The following is a 22569-nucleotide window of genomic DNA, read 5'->3' on the forward strand; positions in this document are numbered from 1 at the left end:
TGATGGGGGTATATAACAGGATGGGGGTATATAACAGGATGGGGGTATATAACAGGATGGGGGTATTTATCAGGATGAGGGCATTTATCAGGATGTGGGCATTTATCAGGATGTGGGCTATACCAGGATGAGGAACATATATACAAGGATGGGGATCATATACAAGGCAGGAGGATCATTACCAGGATGGGGTACCTTAGTAGAGAATTTGGGGACATTACCCCCATAACAGTGTTAGCAGCAGATCCTCGCCCCATAACAGTGTGTCATGACCACATTTTTTGCTTAAAATTTTATTTTCCTATTTTCCTCCTCTAAAACCAGGGTGCGTCTTATGGTCCGAAAAATACGGCACTTATAATATCCAGCTATTAATACAAGACTAAAATTCCTATAACACTACTGATAATGAATACAGACTATTGCTATGTAATGTGACAACAGCATGATGTAGGGGCTGAGACCCTGATTTCAGCAATATATCACTTAATATACTGAGTGCAGCAGTTGCGATAGAATCACAGTTGTCTCTGCTGCAAATGTAGCAAAGCTGGGAATGCAGGCCTGTGTATAACCCCTGCCCACACCACTAATTGGCAGCTTTTTAATTAGTGCTGGGGTCCGAAGTGGACCAGTGGTCCTGTAGTGATAATCTCCTGCAGATAAAACACTGATTGTATTGAAACAATAGCACACAGTCGAGTAAGTGACATCATTGGAATCAGGGTCTCTGCCCTTAAAGCATTCTGCTCTCAGATTACATAGCAAATACTTGCTAAGAGGTTCTCTCTAAAGTGGATGTTTACTACAGTCATGGCCAAAATTTTTGAGAATGACACCAAAATTATATTTTCACATGATCTGTTGCCCTCTGGTTTTTAATTGTGTTTGTCTGATGTTTACATCACATACAGAAATATAATTGCAATCATATTATGAGTACCAAAAGGTTATATTGACAGTTAGAATGAGTTAATGCAGCAAGTCAATATTTGCAGTGATGACCCTTCTTCTTCAGGACCTCTGCAATTCTCCCTGGCATGCTCTCAATCAACTTCTGGACCAAATCCTGACTGATAACTGTCTTTTCTTGCATAAGCAATGCTTGCATTTTGCCAGAATTTGTTGGTTTTTGTTTGTCCACCCGTCTCTTGATGATTGCCCACAAGTTCTCAATGGGATTAAGATCTGGGGAGTTTCCAGGCCATGGACCCAAAATCTCTATGTTTTGTTCCATGAGCCATTTAGTGATCACCTTTGCTTTATGGCAAGGTGCTCCATCATGCTGGAAAAGGCATTGTTGGGCGCCAAACTGCTCTTGGACAGTTGGGAGAAGTTGCTCTTGGAGGACATTCTGGTACCATTCTTTATTCATGGCTGTGTTTTTAGGCAAGACTGTGAGTGGTGCGATTCCCTTGGCTGAGAAGCAACCCCACACATGAATGGTTTCAGGATGCTTAACAGTTGGCATGAGACAAGACTGGTGGTAGCGCTCACCTCTTCTTCTCCTAATAAGCTGTTTTCCAGATGTCCCAAACAATCGAAAAGGGGATTGATCTGAGAAAATGACTTTTTCCCCAGTCCTCAGCAGTCCACTCCCTGTACCTTTTGCAGAATATCAGTCGGTCCCTGATGTTTTTTCTGGAGAGAAGTGGTTTCTTTGCTGCCCTCCTTGAAACCAGGCCTTGCTCAAGCAGTCTCCGCCTCACAGTGCGTGCAGAAGCACTCACACCAGCCTGCTGCCATTGCTGAGCTAGCTCGGCACTGCTGGTAGTCCCATCCCGCAGCTGAAATAGTTTTAAGATACGGTCCTGGCGTTTTCTGGTCCTTCTTGGGCGCCTGGAGCCTTTTTGGCAACAATGGAAGCTCTCTCCTTGAAGTTCTTGATGATGCGATAGATTGTTGACTGAGGTGCAATCTTTGTAGCTGCGATACTCTTCCCTGTTAGGCCATTTTTGTGCAGAGCAATGATGGCTGCACATGTTTCTTTAGAGATAACCATGGTTAACTGAAGAGAAACAATGATACCAAGCACCAGCCTCCTTTTAAAGTGTCCAGTGGTGTCATTCTTACTTAATCATGACTGATTGATCGCCAGCCCTGTCCTCATCAACATCCACACCTGTGTTAATGAAACAATCACTAAAACAATGTTAGCTGCTCCTTTTAAGGCAGGAATGCAATGATGTTGAAATGTGTTTTGGGGGTTAAAGTTGATTTTCTTAGCCAATATTGACTTTGCAAGTAATTGCTGTTAAACTGATCACTCTTTATGACATTCTGGAGTATAGGCTAATTGCCATTAGAAAAACTTAAGCAGTAGACTTTGTAAAAATGAATATTTGTAGCATTCTCAAAACTTTTGGCCATGACTGTACAGGATAGCTCCTTTTGAATGACCTCAATGTGCAGCATAAAATAAGAAAATACATATAGATCTCCCAGACTAACACCACCACTCCTCCCTGAAGCGCTGTGCCACCTGGTTATCTTGTATCGTGGTTAATGCCACGTGAACGTTGCAGCCTATCGCTGGCCAAATTCTTCATAGTTCCTTCAAAGTGGACATCAAACCTGATAGAACTGGGAAAGCTGCAGCCCATCAATGATAAATCAGACAGCACATAGACTGCAGGCTGGTGTCATCCGTGCGCTGCCTGTGATTGTCACAAAGCCATAGACTTGTATTATTACTATTTATTCGTTATGCTGGTACAAGAAACGGAGATATGATTGTTTGCACAAACGGTCCAGTAAAAAACATGGATGTCCGATTAATTCCATAGATTATAATTGGGTACAGGGTCTATCCGTGAAAATCAGTATGAGAAACATGGACGTCTGAATGAAGCTTTAGCGAGTGGCACAAAGCAAGCAACCGAAGCTGCAATTAGTCTATCACATAATGATCCCTCACTGCAGGCACCAGACTGTGCGGGACCAAGCAATGGCTGGTCAGCAGGCCACAGCATAGCTAGATTATTACAACCCCTGGCAAAAATTATGGACTCACCTGAGTGAGACTCATCTGAGGATGTTCATTCAGTTGTTTACTTTAGTTTAAACAAAGCAGATCACAGACATGGCACAAAACTAAAGTCATTTCCAATGGCAACTTTCTGGCTTTAAGAAACACTAAAAAAATCATGAAAACAATGTGCAGCCAGTAACGGTTACTTTTCAAGACCAAACAGGGAAAAAAATTCTGGAATCACTCAATTATGAGGAACAAATTATGGAATCATGGAATCATGAAAAACAAACAAAAGAACACTCCATTACATCACTAGTATTTTGTTGCGCCACCTCTGGCTGTTATAACAGCTTGCAGTCTCTGAGGCATGGACTTAATAAGTGACAAACACTACTCATCATCAATCTGGCTCCAACTTCTCTGATTGCTGCTGCCAGATCAGCTTTGCAGGTTGGAGCCTTGTCATGGACCATTTTCTCAACTTCCACCAAAGATTTTCAATTGGATTGAGATCCAGACTATTTGCAGGCCATGACATTTACCTTATGTGTCTTCTTTCAAGTAATATTTTCACAGTTTTTGCTCTATGGCAGGATGCATTATCATCTTGATAAATGATTTCATCATCCACAAACATCCTTTCAATTGATGGGATAAGAAAAGTGTCCACAATTTTAATGTAAACTTGGGCATTTATTGAAGATGTAATGACAGCCATCTCCCCAGTGCCTTTACCTGACATGCAGCCCCATATCATCAATGACTGTGGAAATGTACATGTTCTCTTCAGGCAGTCATCTTTTTATTGTTTAGGTTTTCTGTATGTAAATCCCATTTCCTTTAGGCGGTTTCTTACAGTTCGGTCACAGACATTGACTCCAGTTTCCTCTCATTTGCTCCTCATTTGTTTTGTTGTGCATTTCCTGTTTTCGAGACATATTGTGTTAAGTTTCCTGTCTTGACACTTTGATGTCTTCCTTGGTCTACCATTATGTTTACCTTTAACAACCTTCCCATGTTGTTTGTATTTGCTCCAGATTTTAGACACAGCTGACTGTAAACAACCAACATCTTTTGCAACTTTGCGTGATGATTTATCCTCTTTTAAGAGTTTGATAATCCTCTCCTTTGTTTCAATTGACATCTCTCGTGTTGGAGCCATGATTCATGTCAGTCCACTTGGCGCAACAGCTCTCCAAGGTGTGATCACTCATTTTTAGATGTGGACTAACGAGCGGATTTTATTTGATGCAGGTGTTAGTTTTGGGAATGAAAATTTACACCGTGATCCCATCATTTTTTCCTCATAATTGAGTGATTCCATAATTTTTCCCCTGTTTGGTCTTGAAAAGTAACCGATACTGGCTAGCACATTATGCTTTAATGATTTTTTTTAGTGTTCCTTAAAGCCAGAAAGTTGCCATTGGAAATGACTTTAGTTTTGTGCCATGTCTGTGATCTGCTTTTTTTAAACAAAAGTAAAACAACTGAATCAACATCCTCAGAGCCAGGGGAGTCCATAATGTTTGCCAGGGGTTGTATGTGGCCGAGTCATCATTTTTTTTAAATCAAGTTACTCTTCTTTTTTTGGCCTTGTGAGGCCCTGTGCGCACACTGCATCTTGTTACGTTTTTTGGGTGCAGTTTTTGGACCAAAACAGCATGTATTTCCTTCCCCAGCAAATGGGATTTCAGTTTCCATCCAGCTTCTTCTGGCTGCATCTTTGTGCAGCATGTCAATTCTTCCTGCCTTTTTGCCAGCAATTTTGAGCCCTTCCAGTCAATAGATTTAACATAACAAAACACATTGGGCAAAAACGTGGTAAAAACACATGCCTTTTTTGGATGAGTTTTTGCCGCAAGTGTGTTTTTTTTCGGGCCAAAAAAGTGCATCTTTGTGGTCACCACAAACATGCAGTGTGCACATATTTCCTTACAGTCATTGAATACACTAAAAGCCGCATGGGACAAAAATGCACCAAAACCCGCATGTGTTTTTCGGCCACAAGATGCGTTTTTCTGCCATAAAGGTGCAGTTTTTAGATGCAGAAATTTTCTGCAGCATGCGCACATATGTGATGCCCTTGGCCTATCAGGTCGTCACAGAGTACTGCACAAGCTGCCCTTCCATGCAGTATTCCACCTCTCTCTTGGTTCTGGGTCCCTACTTACGTGGTATTGCCTCCAACAGCAAATCAAATCCTAGAGACACCCTGCACCACACCCACCAGACACACCAGTGGACGGCTTGAGTGGAATAGAGTCGCCCACCTGGGGGGTCAGGGAGGGGAGGTGAGGAGTGTAGTGAGTTGAGAGTGAGAGGTGAAAGTGAGAGGAGGTCGGGAGCGGGGCTCCTAGAGAACTGTCTAGGTTGCAGACGGTGGTCTGGGTTAGAGGAGTCGGACCCCCGGTCACAGGGGATCGTGGCAAGGTGCATGGAACGGTCGAGGACAGCCGGCAGCCTAGCACCATCACCGGTGCGGGTCGAAGGCACAACGGGGTACACGGACCCTAAGTCGGGAAGTAGCTTCAGGCAACCCGATAATTCACCTGAGGAGAACAGAGCCTTTATGATTCGTTCCCAACCGCTCCAGAATTAGGGCACTAGCGCAATGAGGGGGATAGGACTTTCCAAACTACAACGGTCCAGGAAATCCCAAGCGTGAGCCCTGAGAGCAAGCTCCCATACTTAGCCATTGTAGGGAGCAGGGCTCCAGGCTACCAAGTAGAAGTCTAACTAAGTGCCAGGAGGCAGGTCACGGATCACCAGGCAGCACCATTGGGGACGGGACCCGGACGAGCTCTCCTCAGCGGCGTCCAGAGACTTGGTTTACCGGTTGTCAGTGTCCGCTTAATGGACCGAGTGAGTTCAAGAGTGACCCCTGCATCCCACGGCACCCACTCACCGAGTCCCGAGGCATTCCCCCTCTCTGTGAAGGGCAACTGAGACCCTGGAGATCATGATCAGTGTCGTCTTTTCCGGTCGCCGGTCACGTGATCGCCGTTATAAACCGTGTAACAGCAACGACATGAAAGTTAAAGCAGCGCCAGTAAAAAAAAAAAAAAAAGATTCATCTCCCATCTGGCATGATCAAACATGTTAGATGGGAAATGAATGTCCTCCCCCGGTGCTCAGTGTGGCCAAAGTCTGCTCACCTCCCCCCCACGGCCCCGTCTCCCTTCCGACGATCTAAAATGGCCACCGCCGCACGAGTCGTGTCCCGCCGCATTCATCTTTCTTCTTTGATTTCTGTGCCATCTGACATGGCAGATGGCACAGAAAGGTCCCCCCAGGTTACCCCCTGTCAGGCTGTCACCTCCCCTCCCTCGGTCTCCCGTTACCTCCTGCAGCGTCGGTTCCTTGCGCCCTTCCTTCTCCTTGTCTTCAGCAGAAATGCTGGCCGCATGCGCAGAGCGCCTGTCAGCCGACTCTCTGCACGCAAGGACACAGCTTGCTGCAGGTTCATACTGCTGTGCTGTGGACCTGGGGAGCATGCTGGGGAGCGTGAGTGCAGTATTACTGCACTCACACTCCTCACATAAAGGGCCTGCACTTCCAGAAAATGGTGGATACGTTCCCTGAGCGTATCCCCATATCTTGGGACACAGAGTCATTGTGGGACCTCCAAAATGAATTATGGCGGACCAGAATTTTTTTTTTTTTTTCTTCAATAAATTGGTGAAAGAGAGAATGTGTTGGGGAGTGTTTTTTCAAATAAAATGTTTTTTGCTTTCTATTTATTTTTTTTTATTATTATTGACTGGGTGTGTGATGTCGGGTGTCTGATAGATGCAGTGACATCACAACCCCAGGGCTTGATGCCAGGTGACAATACACAGCTGGTATCAACCCCATATATTACCCCATTTGCCACCGCACCAGGGCAGTGGGATGAGCTGGGAAAAAGCACAAGGATTGGTACATCTAATGGATGTGCCACTTCTAGGGCGGTTGTGGTCTGCTATTTTTAGGCTGGGAAGGGCCAATAACTATGGACATTTCCACCTGAGACTACCAGACCACAGCTTTCCTCTTTACCTTAGCTGGTGGTCCAATTTGGGGGGGGACCCAAAAGAGCCTGGGGTGCCCTCCAAATTCGATCAACAACCAAGGTAAAGCTGCCAGCTGTGGTTTGCAGGCTGCAGCCATCTGCTTTACCCAAGCTGGCTATCAAAAATGGGGGGACTCCACTTTTTTTTTTTTTATTTATTTTTTGGTTAAATACAAGTCTAGGCACCCTATAGTGCCACATGAAAGTCACTAAAGGGCGCCAGTTTACAATATTCAGGGGGGTGGGACATTATATATGTGTTTGACATCTTGTCTATCTATCCATCCTAGCTTTTTAGGCTGCGTGCCTGCGATTAGGGTTTCAATAGTTTTGGACGCTGTGTTTTCGCTGCATCCATAACGCTGCGATGTGCAGTAGAAGCGCAGTGGGAGGATTTTTAGAAATCTCCTGTTCGCTCTGCTTATTTTCTCCACAGCATAAACTGACATTTGGTGCTGCAACATGTCAATTTATGCTGCGGAGACGAGAGTTCTCTGCGGATAGAATAGAGCTAAAGTCAGCAGCGGCCCAAACCTGGATCATGGTCACGGGCAGCTGCGTTCTCCCGTGTTAACACTCACATCTCCTCAGACTCAGTGTCACCGGATCGAGAGCACAAGTGAGAAATTTGCTGCTAGAGCAACACTTTTGTAATGTCCCTGAGGGTTCAAAATGCTAACTATACCCCTGAATAAAACCCTTAAGGGGTTTAGTTTCCAAATTGGGGGTCACTTGTGGGGGATTTCTGCTGTATAGGTACCCTAGGGGCCCTGCAAATGCAACATGGTGCCCGCAATCTAATTCATCTTTACCAAAATTCAAAATGGTGCTCCGTCCATTCCAAGCCCTCCCGTTTGTCCAAATAGAGGTTTTTGTCCACATGTGGAGTATCCCTGCGCTCATTAGAAATTGGATAAACTGTGGGGTCCACGTTTTGGTGTTTCCTCTTGAAAATGTGATAAATTTGGTGCTAAAGCAAGATTTTTGTGAAAAAAAATGAACATTTTCAATATGATGACCTAAGGTTATCAAAATCTGTGAAGTACCTGTGGGTTTAAAATGCTCACTATACCACTGGATAAAATCATAAATCATTGAGAGGTCTAGTTTCCAGAATGGGGTCACTTGTGGGGGAGCTCAGGAGCTCTCCAAACGCGACATGGCGCCCGCTAATGATTCCAGCCAATTTTGCAGTCAAATGGCGCTCTTCCCTTCCGAGCCCTGCCGTGCACCCAAACAGTTGATTTCCAGAACATATGAGGTACTGGCATACTCAGGAGAAAATTCACAATACATTTTTGGTGCATTTGTTTCTAATACCCTTGTAAAAAAAAAAAAGCTACTTGGTTGAAGTAACAATTTTGTGGTAAAAATGTATTTTTTTATTTTCACAGCTCAACGTTAAAAAAATTCTCATCAAACACCTAAATAAATTCCTTGAGAGGTCTAGTTTCCAAAATGGCGTCACTTGTGGGAGGTTTTTGCTGTTTAGGTACCTTAGGGGCCCTACAAATTCAACATGGTGCCAGCAATCTTTTTCAGCCAAATTTGCTTTCCAAAACTCAGATATTGCTCCTTCTGTTTTGGGCCCTCTCATTTGTCCAAACTAAGGTTTCTGACCACATGTGGGGTATCAGCGCGCTCAGAAGAAATTGGGTAACAAATTGTGAGTTCCATTTTGTTGTGTTACTTCTTCAAAAAGTAAATAACTTGGCCCAAGAGCAACATTTTTAGGTAAAATATATATATTTTTTTCATTCCACATTGCTTTTGCTCTGGTGAGGCAAATGAAGGGTTAATAAACTTTTTGCATGTGGTTTTGAGCAGTGTGAGGGGTGCAGTTTTAGAATGGTGTCACTTTTGGGTATTTTCTGTCACCTAGGCCTCTCAAAGTCACTTCAAATGTGATGTGGTCCCTAAAAAAATGGTTTTGTGAATTTTGTTGATGAAAAAATGGGAAATTGCTGATGAACTTTGATCCCTTCTAACTTCCTAACCCCAAAAAGTTTTGTTTCAGAAATTGCACTGATGTAAAGTCGACCTGTGGGAAATGTTATTTATTAACTATTTTGTGTGACAGAACTCTGTGGGTTAAGAGCATAAAAATTAAAAGTTTGAAAATTGCAAAAATTTTCGAAATTTTCATCAAATTTCCGATTTTTTCACAAATAAAAGCAAAAAATATCGTTCTAAATTTATAACTATCCTGAACTACAATATGTCACGAAAAAACAATTTCAGAATCACCGGGATCCACTGCAGCGTTCCAGAGTTATAACTTTGGCCTAAGACACACGGCGTGAAAATCGGAGAGAGTGGAGTGTGATAAAACATCGCATTCCACTCGGACCAATTCTAGCCTGTGTGTCAGTGCACATGAGAGATTATTTTCTCAGCCCTAATCGGACCAAGAAAACAATCGCAGCATGCTGCAGGTGCAATGCGATCCTTGTTTCTCTCGCACCCATTCAAGTCTATGGGGCGAGAGAAAAATTGCACTGCACTCACGTTACACCGATGTAATGTGAGTGCAAAGCGAGAAAGGCAATTGCCAGCAACGAAGGAGAGAGGGAGATAAATCCCTCCCTCCCCTCAGTGCCGGCCCACCCATCCTCAGAGCCGGCCCGCCCCTCCGCAGCACCGGCCTGCCCCTCCGCAGCACCGGACCGCCCCTCCGCAGCACTGGACCGCCCCTCCGCAGCACTGGACCGCCCCTCCGCAGCACTGGACCGCCCCTCCGCAGCACTGGACCGCCCCTCCTCAGTGCTGGCCTGCCCCCACAGCTGAGATTCAATTGCATGAATGGACCTCAGTCGCAGTGACACTCGCATGACACTCGACTCCTGCTGTGCTGCCAGTGTGAGCCAAGTGTCATACGAGGATCGCATTAGTCCCCGTGTGGCCCCGGCCTTATAAAAGGACACTGGTCAGAATTGCAAATAATGGCCTTGGCATTAAGTACAAAACTGGCTTTGTCCTTAAGGGGTTAAAATATTTGCAAATGAAATATAAATTTGGTGCAAATCAAAAACAGGATTAAAGCACAAAAAACTAGACAAAACTAGTCATAAATACAATAGTGAATTGAGCCCTATGAACGAGAGAGAGAAATACCGTAACTAAATAATAAATGGGGGTAAAACAGGAACTGCCATCAGATAAGACAAAAAAGGGAACAGAAGACAAGGGCACTGAGCCACATACCTAATGGCATCACTGTCAACTCTTCCTTGTATAAGGATCATGCGTCCATATTGCAGACCCCCGAATATCGTACATGCATAAGGAATAACCTGTATAACCACAAGGAAAAAGAACACAATCACTAAAACAACAACACACAAGAAAGCGGAACATCTTAAAGGGAACCTGTATCCCACCGCTGCCACCAATTGTGGAGACACGGGGCTCAGTGGGTGCTATCGTCCGCTGGCCCAGCTGCCTTTAAAAAGACAGCGTGGCCCAGGGCTCATCCCAACTGAACGCCCAACCTCCTTAACCGTGGGCGTAACACTACTCAGACAACACAGGATGAGGGAACCACAATAATTAGACTTTATTGGATCCCCAAACAATTAACGGCACATAACACAACCAGCAAAACACACAAATGTAACAGGCAACAGAGTCTCACCCTTCCGCTGGCTCACCAGGGATTAGATTGTTCGTGCATCGGGGTTTCCAGGGCCAGCTACTCCGAGAAAAGAATAGCGGCAAGCGTAGGAAGCTTACCGAGCACAGCAAAGTCTGTAGCCAAGTGACCAAATTGTCCCAACCTGGGTTCCTTCCTTAAGTAGTCTTTGGTATGATGATATGATATAATCCTGGCAGCCGGAGTCAAAATCCCTAGACTGCAGTTATGGTCTCCAATCAGAATCGGAGCCCCTAGATTGAAGCCATGTAGCCAAGTGATCCTCTAGTCGGAGCCAAAGTCCCTAGACCGAGTCCACAAGGCATCCTGGTTCTGATCCCCTAGCCAGCTCCTAAGAGCTTAGACTGGATCATGCAACATCCATTAACCCCAGGTGACTCCAAGAAGTCCCCTTTCATAGCCCGCGCCTTCCCTTAGGATATACTGTGCCCTTATCGGATTGGTTGTACAAGGTTGCTTCTCTTATTGGATGAATTTCAAGCTGCATGGATAATGTTCATATAAATGATGTGGACAGAAAGATTGAGGATATTTACATGTAGTCTGCAAACCACAAACTAGACAATAGCCACTGAGGTAATTTACATTAGATTAGCAATACAGAACTACATTGCAATGAATGCTCAGAGGGGTCTGGAGAAACAATAGTTTAGCAAGCATGAGTTAACACACAGAAGAACAATACATCTGGCTAATGTAAGAAATTTAACCCACGACACACATTGAAAAAGTCTGTGTCGTCACACCTGTCAGCAGTTTTTTTTCCCTATTAAACCAAAAATACCACCTTCTGCAGCTCCTGGGCTGCATTCTAGGAAGATGCACCTTGTTGCTGGCCCCCCTTGCAGACCGCTAAAAGAACTTTATAAAATCTTACCGTTTCCTATGCAAATGAGTTTGGTTGGCCAGATTGTCAGGCTCTAATTCGGCTCCTGTCCCCCCTCCTGCCGCTGTTCGCGTCCCCAGGCACGATTTACATGGATGACATTGTCCCCGTCATCGTCCACGCTGCTGGAGTCTCGCGCAGGCGCATTTCGCTGTGCCCCTATCGCGGGGCTGAGCATAAAGTTTCCCTCACGCGAGCTCCGGTGATGCAGTTGGCAAGGCACGAGATTATGGGCAGCGCTGTGTATGACCTCACCAGCGTCATCCTCGTACCCACCCATAATCTCGCGCCTGTGCAACTACATCACCAGCGCTCGCGCGAGGGAAACTTCATGCTCAGCTCCGCAATAGGGGCACAGCGAAAGCAGCGTGGACGATGATGGGGGCGGCGTCATCCATGTAAATCATGCCTGGTGGACGGTGAACAGCGGCAGGAGGGGGGACAGGAGCCGAATTAGAGCCCACCCATCTGGCCAACCAAACTCATTTGCATGGGAAACGGTAAGATTTGATAAAGTTCTTTTAGGGGTCTGCAAGGGGGGCCAGCAACAAGGTGCACCTTCCTAGAATGCAGCCCAGGAGCTGCAGAAGGGGATACTTTTGGTTTAATAGTGAAAAACTGGTGACAGGTTCCCTTTAACATATTTATGAAACATTCTAAAATGTTTACAAATATATATATATATATATATATATATAAAAAAATAGAAGTAATATTTTTAGGCTATGTTGTTCACACAGGGCGTTTTTTTGTGAATTTTTTTTCCTGCCCAAAACCTGATCTTGTGGCAAAAGTATCCTGGGGTTATCTGCAGTTTTGGTCAGTTTTTGCTGCGTTTTTTGCTGCAGTTTCTTCTCATTGCTTTCAATGGGTGAAAAACGCTGGGAAAAGTAGGCAAAACTGATGGAAGAATGGACACACTCCTATCAAAACCTGAACAAAAACTAAGGTCAGGGAAAAAACAAAAAACACGCTGGTAATTTGTGTGTATGTGCATGAGATTTCTGGAATCTCAGACTTTGCTGGGACTGTTTTGGCAGTGTTTTATTAGCGCGGATTTGCATAAAACCCAAAACAAAAAGCGTGCTAAAAACTGCACTGTGTAAACATAGCCTAATATACACAATGTTTTAAAGGGCTACGACTAAGCATTGCCTTCCAATCACAGTCCTCTGATACATCAGGAAAAAGATGCATTAAAAGGGGTCATTAAAGAAGTTAGATCGCAGAGGAGGTTTGATCACTGGGACCTCTGCTGATTGGCAGAATGAGTCATTTTTAGCATTGGCACTCCATTGTAATGGGGATTAAAGAGCACCAAGTGCTGGTCCGTGCATTCAGATCCCATTGATCAATAAGTCGACAATAAATAAGGCCTCTTTCACACATCTGTATTATTACATCAGCGTTTCATCAGTATTTAGATGCCAAAATCAGGAGTGGAACCTACAGAGAAGAACAATAAGGCCTAAAGGCCCCTGATACCCGCAACAACATCACGAGATGTCGTTGGGGTCACAGAATTCGTGACGCACATCCGGCCTCGTTAGCGACGTCGTTGCGTGTGACACCTACGAGCAACCGCTAACGATGCAAAATACTCACCAAATCGTTGATCGTTGACACGTCGTTCATTTCCCAAATATCGTTGCTGGTGCAGGACGCAGGTTGTTCATCGTTCCTGAGGCAGCACACAGCGCTACGTGTGACACCCCAGGAACCAGGAACAACACCATACCTGCCGGCAACGAGGTGGGCGTGACTTCCATACGGCTGCTCTCCGCCCCTCCGCTTCTATTGGACGCCTGCCGTGTGACGTCGCTGTAACGCCGCACGAACCTCCCCCTTAGAAACGAGGCTGCTTGCCAGCCACAGCGACGTCGTTAGGAAGGCAAGTATGTGTGATGGGTCCTAGCGATATTGTGTGCCACGGGCAGCGATTTGCCAGTGACGCGGAAACGGCAGGGGCGGGTGCTTTCACGAACGACATTGCTAGCGATGTCGCTGCGTGTAAAGCCCCCTTAAGACACAAGGCATGAAAATCGGAGAGAGTGGAGTGCGATAAAACATCACATTCCACTCGGACCAATATTAGCCTATGTCCCAGCACCCATGAGCGATTATTTTCTCAGCCCTAATCGGACCAAGAAAACAGTCGCAGCATGCTGCAGCTGTAATGCGATCATTGTTTCTCTCGCACCCATTCAAGTCTATGGGGCGAGAGAAAAATCGCACTGCACTCGCAGAACACCGGTGTACCGTGAGTGCAGCGCAAGAATGGCAATAGCCGGCAACAGAGGAGAGAGGGAAATAAATCCCTCCCTCTCCTCCGCAGCGCCGGCTCTCCCCTCCTGAGACCCGGCATGCCCCTCTGCAGCACCGGCCCCCCCCTCTTGAGTGCCGGCCGGCCCTCCCCTCTTGAGTGCCGGCCCCCACCCCGCAGCTGAGGTCCGATCGCATGAACGGACCTCAGTCACAGTGACACTCACATGACACTCGGCTCCCACTGTGCTGCCAGCGTGAGCCGAGGGTCATGCGAGGATCGCAGTAGTGCCCCGTGTGGCTCCGGCCTAATTGAAAGACTGACACCTATTCTGTGTTTTGGGGACACTTCTGGTTTTTGGCTTCCAAATACTGATGCAAAATACTGATGTGTGAAAGAGGTCTAATACAGCTCTTAGGTGGCGAGTGCTGCTCTGAACAAGGTGTTCTACTTACACGGCAAAGGTTTACTGTTGCATTTCATTTTCACTACTGTGGTTGGAATATCTCCTGTCAGAACCAGAGCTAACTAAAAGGATCATTTAGTGCAGAGGTCCCCAACTTCAGTCCTCAAGACCCACCAATAGTGCATGTTTTTGGGATTTCCTCAGTATTGCACAGGTGATAGTTTAATCACCTGCACAGGTGAGGATTCCACCATTTGTACAATGCTAAGGAAATCCTGAAAACATGCACTGTTGGTGGATCTTGAGACGTGTTCTCCAACTACAGTCCGGAAAACATGCACCAACAGGGCATGTTTGCAGGATTTCCTTAGTATGGCACATGTGATAATTTAATCACCGTCCTACACAGATGATTATTCACACCTCTGCAATGTAAGGAAAACCTGAAAACATGCACTGTGGATGGTCCTTGCTTTGAGGACTGGAGTTCGTGGGCAACACTGGCCTTGAGGACTGGAGTTGGGGTGGGGGAACACAGGCATTGAAGACTGGAGTTCGGGGGTAAATGCTGGCCTTGAGGACTGGAGTTGGGGGGGAAACGCTGGCCTTGAAGACAGGAGTTGTGGGGCAAACGCTGGCCTTGAAGACAAGACTTGTGGGGGACACGCTGGCCTTGAAGACTGGAGTTGTGGGGGACACGCTGGCCTTGAAGACTGGAGTTGTGGGGGACACGCTGGCCTTGAAGACAGGAGTTGGGGGGGACGCTGGCCTTGAAGACAGGAGTTGGGGGGGACGCTGGCCTTGAAGACAGGAGTTGGGGGGGCACTGGCCTTGAAGACAGGAGTTGGGGGGGACGCTGGCCTTGAAGACTGGAGTTGGGGGGGAAATGCTGGCCTTGAAGACTGGAGTTGGGGGGAAATGCTGGCCTTGAGGACTGGAGTTGGGGGGAAATGCTGGCCTTGAGGACTGGAGTTGGGGGGAAATGCTGGCCTTGAGGACTGGAGTTGGGGGGAAATGCTGGCCTTGAGGACTGGAGTTGGCGGGGAAACGCTGGACTTGAGGACTGCAGTTGGGGGGGGGGCGCTGGCCTTGAGGGAGAAATGCTGGCCTTGAGGACTGGAGTTGGGGGGAGGGGAAACGCTGGCCTTGAGGACTGGACTTGGGGAGGAGGGGAAACGCTGGCCTTGAGGACTGGAGTTGGGGGGGAATGCTGGCCTTGAGGACTGGAGTTGGGGGGAATGCTCGCCTTGAGGACTGGAGTTGGGGGGGGGGGGGAACACTGGCCTTGAGGACTGGAGATGGGGTGGAACGCTGGCCTTGAGGACTGGAGATGGGGTGGAACGCTGGCCTTGAGGACTGGAGATGGGGGGGGAACGCTGGCCTTGAGGACTGGAGATGGGGGGGGGGAACGCTGGCCTTGAGGACTGGAGATGGGGGGGGGGGGAACGCTGGCCTTGAGGACTGGAGATGGGGGGGGGAACGCTGGCCTTGAGGACTGGAGATGGGGGGGGGAACGCTGGCCTTGAGGACTGGAGATGGGGGGGGGGGGGGACGCTGGCCTTGAGGACTGGAGATGGGGGGGGGAACGCTGGCCTTGAGGACTGGAGATGCGGGGGAACGCTGGCCTTGAGGACTGGAGATGCGGGGGGGAACGCTGGCCTTGAGGACTGGAGATGCGGGGGAACGCTGGCCTTGAGGACTGGAGATGCGGGGGAACGCTGGCCTTGAGGACTGGAGATGCGGGGGAACGCTGGCCTTGAGGACTGGAGATGCGGGGGAACGCTGGCCTTGAGGACTGGAGATGCGGGGGAACGCTGGCCTTGAGGACTGGAGATGCGGGGGAACGCTGGCCTTGAGGACTGGAGATGCGGGGGGAACGCTGGCCTTGAGGACTGGAGATGCGGGGGGAACGCTGGCCTTGAGGACTGGAGATGGGGGGGGAACGCTGGCCTTGAGGACTGGAGATGGGGGGGAACGCTGGCCTTGAGATGGGGGGGGGGACGCTGGCCTTGAGATGGGGGGGGGGAACGCTGGCCTTGAGATGGGGGGGGAACGCTGGCCTTGAGATGGGGGGGAATGCTGGCCTTGAGGACAGGAGTTGGGGGCGAATGCTGGCCTTGAGGACTGGAGTTGGGGGGGAACGCTGGCCTTGAGGACTGCAGATGGGGGGGGGACGCTGGCCTTGAGGACTGGAGATGGGGGGGAACGCTGGCCTTGAGGACTGGAGATGCGGGGGAACGCTGGCCTTGAGGACTGGAAATGCAGGACTCTGTTTTAATGAATAAAGTCCAGCCATCAAAATGCCCCCTTTTTAGTCAAGATTAGGTCTTATTTAGGCCCTGTGCGCACGCTGCGGATTTACCGCGGATTTGCTGCAGAAAATGTGTCTAACATTGCTGCAGTCATTCCCCAGCAAATCCTATGGGTTTTAAAAAATGCTGTGCGCACACTCCATTTTTTTATACCAGCGGATTTTTCGCTGCGGAATTAATGAACATGTCACTTCTTTTCTGCAGGTAACTGCGGTTTTTGCCATAGATAATGGTATAATCTGCGGGGACCAACTTGCGGAAAATCTGCGGTAAATCCATGGCAAAAACGCGGGTGCGGGATTCTTTCAGAGGGTCCGATTTTTTCTTAAGAAAAAGTCACTTTCTAGTGCGCACATAGACTTAGAGCCATTTTTCAGCCATTGAACACATAATCACTATAATCTATGGAGCCATTAACATATCCATGATTTTTGGGCTGTGGACCATGAGTCTGCAAAAAAATGAACCCAGCAACATCTCCGTATTTGATATGACTCAGATCAAAATCCCTCATAGAAGTCTATGGGACCGTGATAATCTCGGACAGCTTGTTTGCCATACGTGTGCCATTCGGTGGGAGCTTTTTTTTGCAATGAAGCAGAACCCCCCTCCCCCAAATTACTGAATGTGACCTTGCCTAAAATGCCATTGTAAAAAAAAAAAAAACAAGTTTTGAGAATTGATTCTGGAAATTGGCAAAGAAAGAGTCATACAAAATGTTTGTATTGTGCACAGAGATTCCCTTCACTTACTACTTTATTTTGTACAAAACTCGTAGCGACAATATTTCTGAGATTTTAGTTTATTTTATATCAATGAATAACACGCGACAGGTAAGACATGTTGGGCGTTTTGTCTACGCAATGTTTTCTTAAAAACAAAAAAAAAAAAAACAACGCTATCTGCATTGCAAAAAATCCTATTTGCTTGAATTTAAAAAAAAAAAAGCCCAGGCCGCTGTGTAGAACATAAAAAACACTTTATAATACTAACCTAAACCGGTCAGTGCGGTGCAGACTGGTCAGATGGGTGTCTTCGTCCTCCGGTGCCGGCGCCACCTCTTTCGGCCATCTTTGTTGTCCTACTTCTGAAGCCGCGGTGTATAACGCATCCTACGTCATCCACCCTCACCAGCATTCCGGTCCTGAGCAGGGCAGATCAGAGTCTTGTAGTGCGCATGCGCGGGACTGGCAAGTGTGTATGATGTAGCCGCATCATGCACCGAGGCTTCATAAGAAAGATGAAGATGGCCGAAAGAGGACAAAGACGCCCATTTGACCAATCAACGCCGCAGCGACCGGTTTAGGTGAATATTATATAAAGTGATTTTTATGTTCTCACAGTGGCCTGGGCTCTTATATACAGTATGTTAGAATGCTGTATATAAGAGCCCGGTGGTGGCAGCAGCTTATAGGCCCCAAATGTGGTGACAGGTTCCCTTTAACTATTTCCTTTCCAGAAATCACACTTTAGGCCTCCTTCACATGTCTGTGAAAATCACGCACATTTTATTTTTCACGGACGTGTCAAAGGTGCGTATTGTCCTCCGTGTGCTGCGTTTATGGCACACGTGTGTTCTCCGTGTGGTATCCATGATAACACACGGAGAACGGGAACTTTCTGCTCACCTGTCCTTGGCGTTTCTGTCCGTGGTGCTGATCTTCGGTCTCCGGTCCTGCCGACTCCCCGCTGCTGCTTCCGGCCGCAGTGAAGTGAATACTCAATGAGCATAATGGGTGGGGGTCGGAAGCAAGTGACAGCAACGGCAGAGACAGCAGTGCTGGAGAAGGTAAGTATAGAAAGTCTTTTTATTTCACGGACATGTGTTTTCCCTGGTGCATGTCACACAGATCACATCCGTGTGCGGGCCGTGTGACACCCGTGATGCTGGAAAAAAATGGACATGTCTACATGTGGAGCACACGGGCACACGGTCCATGGCAGAATACGCACGTGAGCGCAGACCCAGTGATTTTAATGGGTCTACGTGTGCCCGTGTCTCCAGCACGTGAGGAAACGGACGTGTGAAGGGGGCCTAAGGCTATGTGCGCACGTTGCGTACAGTCACTGCAGAAATTTCTGCAGCGATCTGAAGAGCACATGTGCGCTTTAAATCGCTGCAGAAATGTCCGTAGTGAAGCCGATTCCATGCGCTCTGCCTGCAGCTCCTCCCATAGACAGAGCAGGAGCTGCCAGCAAAGCGCACGGAAGAAGTGACATGTCACTTCTTTTTACGCAGCGCTTCGGCAGTAGCCGAAGCGCTGCGCTCTTAAAACGCCACGTGCGCACGGCCCCTGCACAGTCTCCATAGACTGTGCAGGGGACGCAGGACGCATGCAGTTACGCTGCGCTACAAAGCGCAGCGTAACTGCATGTATTTACGCAACGTGCGCACATAGCCTTAGGGAGAGGGGCACAGTGGTGAATAGGCCTTCATACCTCCCTCAGTGATTGCATTCCTGGCAGTTATTAGCTTTTTCCCAGTTACTTATCCCTCCTCTCTACAGACATGACATGTGGTGACTTATCTACAGTAACAAGCAGGATTCTCCTGTACACACCGGATAGAAGACAGGCGGCTGCAACAGCAGGGACATGGGATCCATAGCTGGATGCTAGCGTCTAGTTGTTTACTTTGTTTGTTTTTTTAGGCAATGACGTCACCGGAAGGGGCGGGGCCTCCTCAGTGCCGTGCTGATCTGTGGGCGGGGCAGTGCTCGGGCTCCTGTGCAGAGCGGAGGGATCCTGACCCTGAGGTGGGAGGAACATTCAGCTATTGCTCATTAGCAGGGATGAGCGCGCATGCTCGCCGCTACTCGGTGCTCACCCGAGCATCTCACTGCTCGGTATACTCTGCGAACTCCGAGTACCGGAGACATGTTCGGGCAGATGCTCGGCTCCCGCTCCCAGCATGTGGGCGGTATTTACAGTCAGCCCACATGCAGGGATTGGCTGTCACACACTGGAATGCCACAACCAACATGGCTGTGGCATTACAATTATTGGCTGGCTGCACAGCTTCATAAGCTCTATATGGCAGCTGACGGCGCTGTGCTCGGCAGTGTGATCACCGCCTACCAACCAGCTGCAGCCTCTGCTCGATCTAAATTAGGCTATGAGCACACACTGCGTTTTTGTGCGTTTTTTAGCGCTAAAAACGCACAGAATCGCACCGTCTTTAAAAAACACATGAAGAAAATGCGTTTTTAGGCTAGGTTCGCACACTGCGTCTTTTTGACGCTGCGTTTTTGTGCATTTTTGGCCGCGATTTGGTGCGTTTTTGGCTGCGTTTTGCTGCGTTTTTTATCTCTGCATTTTGCTGCGTTTTTCCAATGCATTGCACGGGGGGAAAACGCAGGAAAGAACTGACATGTCCATTTTTTTTTTTTTAACTCAAAAACGCAGGTAAAAAAAAACATATTTGTGCGGACAGCAAAAATGAAAACTCATAGACTTTGCTGGGGAAGCAAAGTCCTGCAGTTTTGAGGCCAAAAACGCACCCGAAAAACGCGCAAAAACGCCGCGAAAAACGCACTGTGCGCACATAGCCTTACCACGTTTTGGTGCGTTTTTGGCTGCGTTTTGCTGCGTTTTTTTTTTTAATCAGTGAATATTGCCATTAAAGATTGTTGAAAAAAAAAAAAAGGTCTGATGTCATTTCCTTCTTCCATATGTTCTTCATTCTCCACTAGTGTATGCAAGAGAGCAGACAGCTGCAGAACTACATCCACTAGTGTATGCAGGAGAGCAGACAGCAGCTGCAGAACTACAAGGCTCAGCATCCTCCATCCAGAACTGTATGCAGGATTTCTTTGCCCCACCCAAACAAAAAAAATGACGTGGGCTTCGCCATATTTTTATATGCTAGCCGGGTACAGCAGGCAGGTATGGGCTGCCCCCAACCCCCAGCTGCCTATTTGTACCCGGCTGGGAACCAAAAATATAGGGAAGCCCTTTTTTTTTTAATTATTTCATGAATTTCATGAAATAATTAAAAAAAAAAAATGACGTGGGCTTCGCCTAATTTTTGTGTCCAGCCAGGTACAACTAGGCGGCTGGGGATTGGAATCCGCAGTGCAGAGTGCCCAAGCTTTCTGGGCACCCCCGCTGCGAATTGCAGTCCACAGCCACCCCAGAAAATGGCGCTTTCATAGAAGTGCCATCTTCTGGCGCTGTATCCAACTCTTCTAGCTGCCCTGGTGACGGGTGGCCTGCTGGGTAATAATGGGGTTAGGGCTAGCTGTGTATTATCAGCTGGCCCTAAGCCCGAAATTCATGGTGTCACGCCAATATTAGACATGGCCACCATGAATTTCTAGTAAAGATAAAAAAAAAACACAACACACAGAAAAATATTTTTATTAGAAATAAAACACAACACAATTAGCGACTCCATCTTTATTGAAATAAAGAACCCCCCTCCGCAGTAATCCTTGGTCAAGGGTCCCGCGCCGTCAAATCCGGATCCAATATCATCTGATCGGTTTGCTGGAAGGCAGAGCGATCAGATGTTGTGTCAGGTTCAAGGGCCTGAATCACATGACACAGCAGCTGATTGTATAAAAGCCGGTTATACAATCATCTGATGCATCGGTGCAAAAAAAAACAAATACTCACTTATGTGCTGATTACTGGCATCTCCTGGAGCGGAGTCTGATCCCGTCCGATCGCTGCAGGAGCTGCCGGTAATCAGTCTCCTAACGGTATCAGCTGATAGGTGAAACCGGCCGGGTGCCGGCGTCACCGCGAGACTTACGATCAGCTGATGCGTCAGGTGACTGCATCAGGTGATCCATCGCCAGGTCCTGCAGATATCGGATGTGCCTGAGAGCACACAGCCGGAGTGGCGGTACCGGGAGAGGAGCTGGGAGCGGACATGGCATCGGGAGTCTGCAGACAGGTGAGTATGACAATTTTCTACTGTTCACTTTTAATTTAACAGCTGCTTCCACCTCCTTAATAAACCCTTGTTCTTGAAGTTTTTGCAAACTTGCACTGATAATCCATTTATCCTCCGGAAGCGCCGAAAGGGATTTTGTCTTTACCTCCTGCACGGGAGCGGACATGGCACCAGGCGGGAAATGGAAGCAGCGGTGGCGGTACCGGGAGGATTCACGCTTCTGTGTTTACTGACAGAAGGCATCCTCTTCCTGTACATGTCACTTTACTGCCCACCTCCTGCGTTTATAGCTGCGTTTTTAGTAATAAAAACGCACTAAAATGCAGCTATATTTGCAATTTGCTGTTTTCATTGCGTTTTTGAACATCTCATTGAACTCAATGGGTGGAAAACGCAGTGAAAAACGCAAAAATAATTGACATGCTGCGTTTTTGTGGATACCACAAAAACGCAGCTAAAAAAAAACGCTGTGTGCAGACAGCAAAAATGAAAACTCATAGACTTTGCTGGGGAAGCAAAGTCATGCAGTTTTCTGAGCAAAAACGCACCCGAAAAACGCGCAAAAACGCCGCAAAAAATGCACTGTGTGAACTTACCTTTACATAGCGCAGGGGAGCAGCAGCGTCTTCCTCCCTGTGCTGTGTGATGTAGCAGAGCTGCATGGGTTGAAGAAAACAAGACCAGGATCGTGGAGGGCTGAGAGTGAGTAATAAACATGGAGTCTCTAATGTGTCTGTGTATTTATTTATAATAAAGTATTTTTTCTTTGTGTGGTGTCTTTTTTAACCCTTTATTGGAGATTCTTAATTGCCGGGTCAAACTTGGCCTGACATTAAGAATCTCAGGCTTAACACCAGCTGGTAAAGCAAACCTTGTATTAACCCCTTATTGCCCAGTGTGCCACCTGCCACCAGGGCCGCTGGTAGAGTTGGATACAGCGCCAGAAGATGGTGCTTCTATGAAAGCGCCATTTTCGGAGGCGGATGGGGACTGCAATTTGCAGTGGGGGGGCAGAAAGCTTGGGCCAACCTGCACTGCGGATTCCAATCCCCAGCTGCCTAGTTGTACCTGGCTGGACACAAAAATTGGGTGAAGCCCACATAATTTTTTTTATCTATATATATA

At 47.5% G+C, this 22569-nt stretch overlaps 1 protein-coding gene across 1 annotated transcript in view; it reads right to left on the minus strand.

Moving 5' to 3' along the window:
* Nucleotides 1–19159, minus strand: part of LOC142254355 (galectin-12-like) — a 45930-nt gene extending 26771 nt beyond the window's left edge. Inside the window, exon 1 of the mRNA XM_075325400.1 lies at nucleotides 19106–19159. The gene's annotated coding sequence lies outside the window, so the exon portion shown is untranslated. The remainder of the gene's footprint in view (nucleotides 1–19105) is intronic.
* Nucleotides 19160–22569: the final 3410 nt, after the last annotated feature.

This window comes from Anomaloglossus baeobatrachus, chromosome 10 (assembly GCF_048569485.1).
Source record: "Anomaloglossus baeobatrachus isolate aAnoBae1 chromosome 10, aAnoBae1.hap1, whole genome shotgun sequence".
Taxonomy (NCBI): Eukaryota; Metazoa; Chordata; class Amphibia; order Anura; family Aromobatidae; genus Anomaloglossus; species Anomaloglossus baeobatrachus.